The following is a 7428-nucleotide window of genomic DNA, read 5'->3' as shown; positions in this document are numbered from 1 at the left end:
AACAAGTTTAAAATAGATGCTATAAAAGCAATCTAAGTAAATGATATAAATTAATTTAAAATAATTATTATGCAACAAATGAGTAAATAAATAAATAAAGTAATATACCTAAAATATATAATAAAAAAGACAAGTTAAAGTAATATATACAAAGTTTAAGACATAATATTTAAAAAAATTTAAAAAAGATTTGAAGATGAATGTATAAAAGGATAATATGTATACATATACGTTAAAATGAATAGTGTATATATAAAAACTTGAAACAAATATAAAACAGTTTTTAAAAGAGGAATATATATATACATGTATAAATAAATAATATAACCAATTTTAAAATACCATGTGATATAATTTAAATTAAATAATATATAAAATCTAAAATAGATAATAAATAAAACAATGTATTAATATATAAACAGTTTAAAATAAACGGGGTCAAGGGTTCAATTGATATCAAAATAAAAATATGGGGTATTAATCCTCAATAACAAAAAGCCAACAAGAACCCACATGAAACGCGCTTAAACAGGCAGGGGTTCATAGGGAAAATATCCCACACCACTAAGCGCACAAGTCTCTTCGACGAACCAAAAGACCGAATTGAATAGGAAATAAAGTTAAGGGGTCAAATTTAAAAAAATAAAGAACTAAATTAAATAATCTAAGAAACACGGAAGGGCCAGGGGGTAAATATCCCATTTAATGGAAATGCACAGCCCCTTCCTTCCCAAATGCCGTTTGCTTCTGTTTTATAAACAAATTTTGCTTATTTTTTTACTTCACCCCTTTCCTTTTTCTTTTTAAAAAATTTACAGAGCCCACCTCCCCATTTTTTCTTCTTTTCCTCTGCTAGGTTTTCAAAGCCTAGCTTGCGCCAAAATAAAAAGAAGCAAAATAGGTTTTCAATCTTTCTCTGCTAGAGCAAAAGAGTTAGCCCATCCTTGCAGCTGCTCCGTTGTGCGCACAACAACGATGGCGGCCGGAAAAAAAAATCAACGGTAAGGGTATTCCCTCCCTTTTTCTTTTTGATTTTCGAATGTAATAATAAAAAGAAAAAAAAGATGAAAACAGAAATTGAAACCAAACTAAGAGCAAAAGATAACCTTTTGAAATTTTCGTTTTTGATTGATTTTCATATATTTTTTTAATCCCCCCATCTTTTTTACATCCGTTTTTCAGTGGCTTTATAGCCGAAAAATAACAATACAATATTATTCCTCCTTACTGTTTATGTCTAGGTTCTGCTCTCTGTATGCTCTTGTCCTTGCTACTATTCTATCATTGTTTCTGCCTCTGTTATGGCTGCTACTTTCGTTTCTTTTTTGCTCTCTTTGCAGGCTTTGAAGGAGGTGATGGGATGGAGCAGAGGAGTCAAGCCTCGGGACGAAGCGCAGGTGGTGGGCCCGAGGAGGAGCAACGGCAGCTCTTATGCTAGGGTTTCTTTTTTTTTTTTTTGCTGAAAGTTAAAGTTATGGGCTTTTGGGCTAGGTTTAGTTTGGGTTTGGGTGATTTTTAAGATTGAGTTCAATTTCATCAATTGGGCCGGGCGAATTTGGGCCTGTATACTATGCTTCATAAAATTAAACAAAGACTAATTGAACTACATAACTGGTTTTGGAAATAAATTTTAGACTTAATATATCATTTGGTACCTAAATTTGAGTCTTTTTTAATGTAGCAGTACCAGCTTTTTAGTATGTAATTTAAGTTTTAGGGTTAAATTGATAAAATTAATTGCAAATATTATTAGATTTAAATTTTCATATTTTTAATAAAATAAATTTAATATTAATTGTGAATTTATTTAATTGTGTGTACTTGTTAAATACAATTTGGATTTGATAAAAGTTAATTGCTAATATTATTATTAATTATGAATTTTCATCAAATCAATCCTAAAACTCAATTAAACATTAAATTATTAAAACTGATCCCTTTTGGTATCAAAATATACAACTTTTGTCAAATACATGTACCGCATTAAAAAAATAACACAAACACCACATTAAAAATTGTGAAATTCAAATACCAAATAATATATTACACCTAAATTTCAATAGTAATCCAACCAAATAAAGAAGATAATAAATACCTTACTTGGAGGGGAAAAAATGATGTTTTACTTTAAAATCATTTCTAGCTCTATTATCCATAATGTGTACAATAACCCATGCTTATGTCAATTCCACACACGTTGGCTGAGAGACGTGTTAATATGTTAGGTAGAGCTGGTTAAAAATTTGAGTATAAACTTAAATCATATTGTAAATAATTAATTTAAATCAATTTCAAGTCTGATCAAAACTACGTATTATTTTTAAATTTTTTTCAACTATCTCATCGCTCAAAATTTTTCAATTCTAAAAGCTTGTCTTAGCTAAAACCATTGCATTTTGATAGAGTTATTTTTCATTTCGATGTTTGGAGGTTATTAATGCTTTTATGAAGCCTAATGCAAACATTTAGAGTTTGGCTTATTAATTCAAGATTGTTTACTGTTAAAATTTAATTTCATTTATATGTCCTTTTGAACAGTTCATATGTCAATAAAGGAATATCATTCCTTCTGGTCTTATTTCTGTTTTGAATGATAATATTTCTACTACTCATATCAATGATTCTAAAGGATATAAGAATGGGTGTAATAGGTAAATCTATTAATTGGGGTCTTAATTGTTCGTCGTTGTCTTTCATTTTTGTTTTGGTTATTATTTTTGTCCTTTAATAAAAAGTTTTATGTTTAAAAATTATTTAAATAAATAATATATTAAATATGATTGTCATATATGAAAACTAAACATAAAAAAATATAATATGAGTATACGCATTAACAAAATCAAAATATTTCGCCCAAGTCATAGACATTTAGCATGAGATTTCAATCTTACATTCACAATCCCTTTTCTATTGTCAAACTTCTGTTTTTTTTTCTTGTATTAAAATATAAATTATATTAATTTCAACAGATAACATTCACCTTTAGTCTAGTATAGGAAATTAAAAAACAACTACACATTCTGTTAGTTTTCCTATCCATACCCCAAAACAAACTCTTTAGCAATGAAAATCATAACATTTCATTTCATTTTCAGATATCATATAGTGACAGAACCTGCAATGCCCTTAGAGGTCGGAACTCAATAGTTCTAAGAAATTACCAGAGGGGTACATCGTGTGCTTTTTAAAACACTTAACATTGACAGGTAACTCAATATGAACTTACCACCTATTCATTTGTCTGCATTTACATATGCATAAAGCGAATATAGTTGAGTGGGCTCCTATCAAGAGTATTTTTGAAGCATGACAATATCAGATGTCTTTAATAATGGTGATGCTACTTGATAGGATTGACTTTTGTTTTGTAAAATGGCTTAAAATTGTTGATATGTTTTCATTTTCAGGAGGCTGATACATAAAACAGAGTTTGCTTCAGACTTTACAGGATTTAAGAAAATGGGGCACAATGGTTGGTTGATAACATAGACATCAAACTTGTAGGTAAGATTTTACATTTTTCCTCGTTAACTGGAGGAACCTTTTTGTGCCATAGATTCAGTGCTTCAATTCTGGCTTGATGGTTGCACAAATGTCAGTCCCATCATTACTCCAGTTTATGAGTCACTTCAAGAAAATATCTTAGTAACTAATGGAACAAGGCCTTTAACTTCTGAAAGTGACACAGATGACTGATCTAATTTAATTGCAGGTAATCAATTTCAATATAATCTTCTTATATAGAAAATATAACCATTTCTATGCCTTCATTGGTTTTACCAACCCATCTATCTGTATTAACTGTAGGACTCGATTACCTATCAGTTTCTGCTTACGTTGATGCTGCCCTTACTCATCATATATTTCTAAGGAAGAGGGTAAAGAATTCAGAAGTTTCCCTTATGAATCTACAAAACATTTTACAGAGGCTACAAAATTGCAACAAGGAGAAAAAGAACCTTAAACTTTGTCACCTAACCTTCTAGTAGCATTCATAGAGTCATATTAGAATATAGCCAACGAATTTCCTTCTATCAATGGTTTTAACGACATACCCTATATTTTCAAAGGAGTATTAAGGAGAGCACTTATATTATCATTGATGGGGATATATCATATTCTATCTAATATCTTTTACAGTGAGGTTAACTCCAGAAATAGAACTTATTTGAGCTGCAACACGATTTTAAACTAGTTTCACTATTTCAAATACATACCTTGTCTGCTTCTACACTAACAGATGAAGTAGGCACCTCAGAGCCTCCAACCTGCAAGACACAAATCATAAGAACGGAATATCAATGCAGCTAAATCCTCCAGGCTGTTTTCAGCATATCAATGTGGCTGATTAAAGTTTTCACTAGACTGTGTTGTTGAACCAAACAGCATACCAGTGAGTTTACTATCCTCTACTGCACCACACTAACCTTCACTGGTAAACCAAAGGAACCCTAAATTTTTGTAGTATCAAAAATGTCCACTCCAATATCCCCGAGACAGCCTATACCCACATTACTTCTGATGCTACATGAGCAAGGCTCCTATATTCTGCCTCGGTAGTGGACCAAGACACCAACGTTTCTTCGAGCTCCATGTAATTAACTTTGATCCAAAGAACATACAATACATTGATGTGGAACACCTATGCAAAACTTTCATGGAAGAGAAATATGCCCATGATCTATGGTTCCTTTGAGGCTTTTTTATAAATCAAACTAAAATTTTGATTAATTACGTAAATGATCCCCTATTCTAATTATATACAGAAATGACCTAAAATGAACAATAAAAGTTGTTGGAGCTAAAGAGAATGGTGCCACCAACATGCCATGCCAGCTACTTGAATAAAAAAATCAATTTTTTGGTAGTGCTAAAGAGAATTATGTCATCTATATAAATATCAAGGAAATACTTCAATTAAAAAGCATTTGGGGGACTTTTAAAAAATAATTCATTTTTTGGTGGAGCCATTAAGAATGGGGCCATCACTTTTTTACATGTGAGTATGTTTTTTTAAATTTAAAAAATGTTATTTTATTGGGGAGCTTCATTTAGAATGGCGCCACCAATGCACTATGCTGTTTTTTTTATTTTTTTAATTTAAATATAAAAAAATAATATTTTATTTGGTGAAGTCATTCTTTTTTGGTGTAATCAAATATGTATATATAACCCGCAATGACAAATCAATCTAAGTTGAAATTTTTTTTTCAATTATATTTTGTTAGAGAATGAATGGAAGAAAGATGACGAGCATTTTTTTATGTATTTGCATTTTTGTTAATTTAGTATTTTTTTTTAATTTGAAGGTATGTTTTGTTTAACAATAATCCGATGGAGCTTCAACACTGGTAAATTTAATGGTTACTTTCGAATGCCAGTTATTTATTTGGTAACGGGTTCAAATTGTTTATGCAGGCAACATATGGATTATTTGGGATTTCCTGGTTCATCGAGATGTTTGAAGGTTTTAAGAAATTCCAAATTGAACTGCACGGGTGAGATCATCAATATCGGCAACATTCAAACTACAATTTAATAGCACTGAGAAACTTGCTCGTGTTGCGATTAAACATTGTATTTTTCAATTTGTAAGACATAATATTGTTGGTTTTGAACAAAATTATTTAATTATGTTTTATTTGTTAAACATAATGTTGTCGATCTTGAATAAAATCATTTAATTATGTTTTTATTAGCTTGAGAAAGTTGCTCGTATTGTAAAATTATATATTGTAAGTTAAGTGAAATTATTTTGGAATGTTGCAAATGGAAAATTATATTTTGTAAAATATAATTTGTGAATTATGTAAATTTATAATTATTTGAAATGTTGGCAATTTAAAATAATTTTAATGTAAATCATGTGTGTAATGTGAATCAATCCTTTGATAAGGGTTTTTTTTAAAGAAATCAAGAAATAGAGGACTGGTGATCTAAGTGGAGCTACTCAATAAAATCAATTTTTTAAAATTTAAAAAACCAAAAAAAAAAAAAGACTTGACATGTGAAAAAGTGGTGGCGTCATTCTTAATGGTTCCACAAAAAAATGGGTTATTTTTTTAAAGCCCCCCGAATGATTTTCAATTGAAGTATTTTCCTGGTATTTATACAGGTGGCGTCATTCTCCTTGGCACTACTAAAAAGTTGATCTTTTCATTTAGGTGGCAGACGTGGCATGTTAGTGGCGTCATTCTTTTTGGCTCCACCAGCTTTTACTGTTCATTTTAGGTCATTTACGTATATAATTAGAATAGGGGGTCATTTACGTAATTAATCAAAATTTTAAGATCATTTATATAAAGAAGTGTTCCTATGAGATACCTCAAGATTCGCTTGAAGTAGTCAAATGTACATCACTAGGCTCATACATATATTGAGCAACCTTGTTTAAGGGTGTTCAATCAGTTAACCAAGCCGAACTAGCATTAACCGAATTAACCGAACTTTTTAAACTCTTAACCGTTAACCGAATCGAATTTTTTTCAAAACAAATTAACCGAACCGAACTATTTCGATTAATTCGGTCGGTTAACCAAATTAACCAAAACTTTATATTTTTTTTTTGTTAAAACAAGTATAATACATATCAAAAAAATAAATTGGTAATGTTCATTTAACCGAATTAACCAAAATTAACCAAAATTAATCGAATTGGTAATATATAATATTGGATTTTTGAAAGTTCAGCTAATTCGGGTAATTACTCGATTTCGAACCGAATTAATCGATAATCGAACTTTCAAAAATTATTAACCGATCTTCGACCGAATTAGATTGGTTAACCGAACGATTAACCGAATTAGTTTGATCCAGTTGGTTAATTCGGTTTTAACAAAAACTTGAACACTCCTAACCTTGTTAACACTGAAACTAATGTCAAGGTGTGTATGACAAATGTATTGGAGAATATAGCAACCCAATTGTGCCGGCCCAATACATAAACCCAAACAAAAATAAAATAAAATAAAAACTCAAATTATAGACCCAAACCAATACAAAACCCTAAAAGCCTAGTCAACTAAAGCCCAAAACCTTAAAAATTTTAGAAAACACTAGCCATCCTAAAGCTTCCACCCGCCACTCCTTGCCATGTCAACGGACATTTCTCTTGAAGACACTTACGCCCCAAGGTCTGCCACCCTGCCATCGTTTCACCGAAGTGGCTAGGGGCACACATTCCCATCGTCGCCGTTAACCCTCCACCACCACCTGCAAAGAAAAAAGAAACAAAGCACAAATAGAAAAGCAAGAAAAAACAATAAAACATGTAATCATTTTGGCTATAAAAGCTTAGCAACCACATGTAACTTTTGACAGAAGATCAATAGAAAAAAAAAAAACAAAGTTCAAAAAAGTGGTTCTTTTATTTTATTTTATTTTTAACTTTAAAGAAAACATAAAAAAAATAATAAAGAGGTTTAAACT

General features: G+C 30.4%; 1 long non-coding RNA gene across 1 annotated transcript; it reads left to right on the top strand.

The window, feature by feature from the left end:
* Window positions 1-679: 679 nt before the first annotated feature.
* Window positions 680-1660, top strand: LOC108478222 (uncharacterized). Its single transcript, XR_001870282.2, has 2 exons — window positions 680-1001; window positions 1341-1660. It is a non-coding gene; the product is annotated as an uncharacterized LOC108478222 (long non-coding RNA).
* Window positions 1661-7428: the final 5768 nt, after the last annotated feature.

The sequence above is a fragment of the Gossypium arboreum genome, chromosome 12 (genome assembly GCF_025698485.1).
Source record: "Gossypium arboreum isolate Shixiya-1 chromosome 12, ASM2569848v2, whole genome shotgun sequence".
Taxonomy (NCBI): Eukaryota; Viridiplantae; Streptophyta; class Magnoliopsida; order Malvales; family Malvaceae; genus Gossypium; species Gossypium arboreum.
This window is presented reverse-complemented; position numbering and strand designations above follow the sequence as displayed.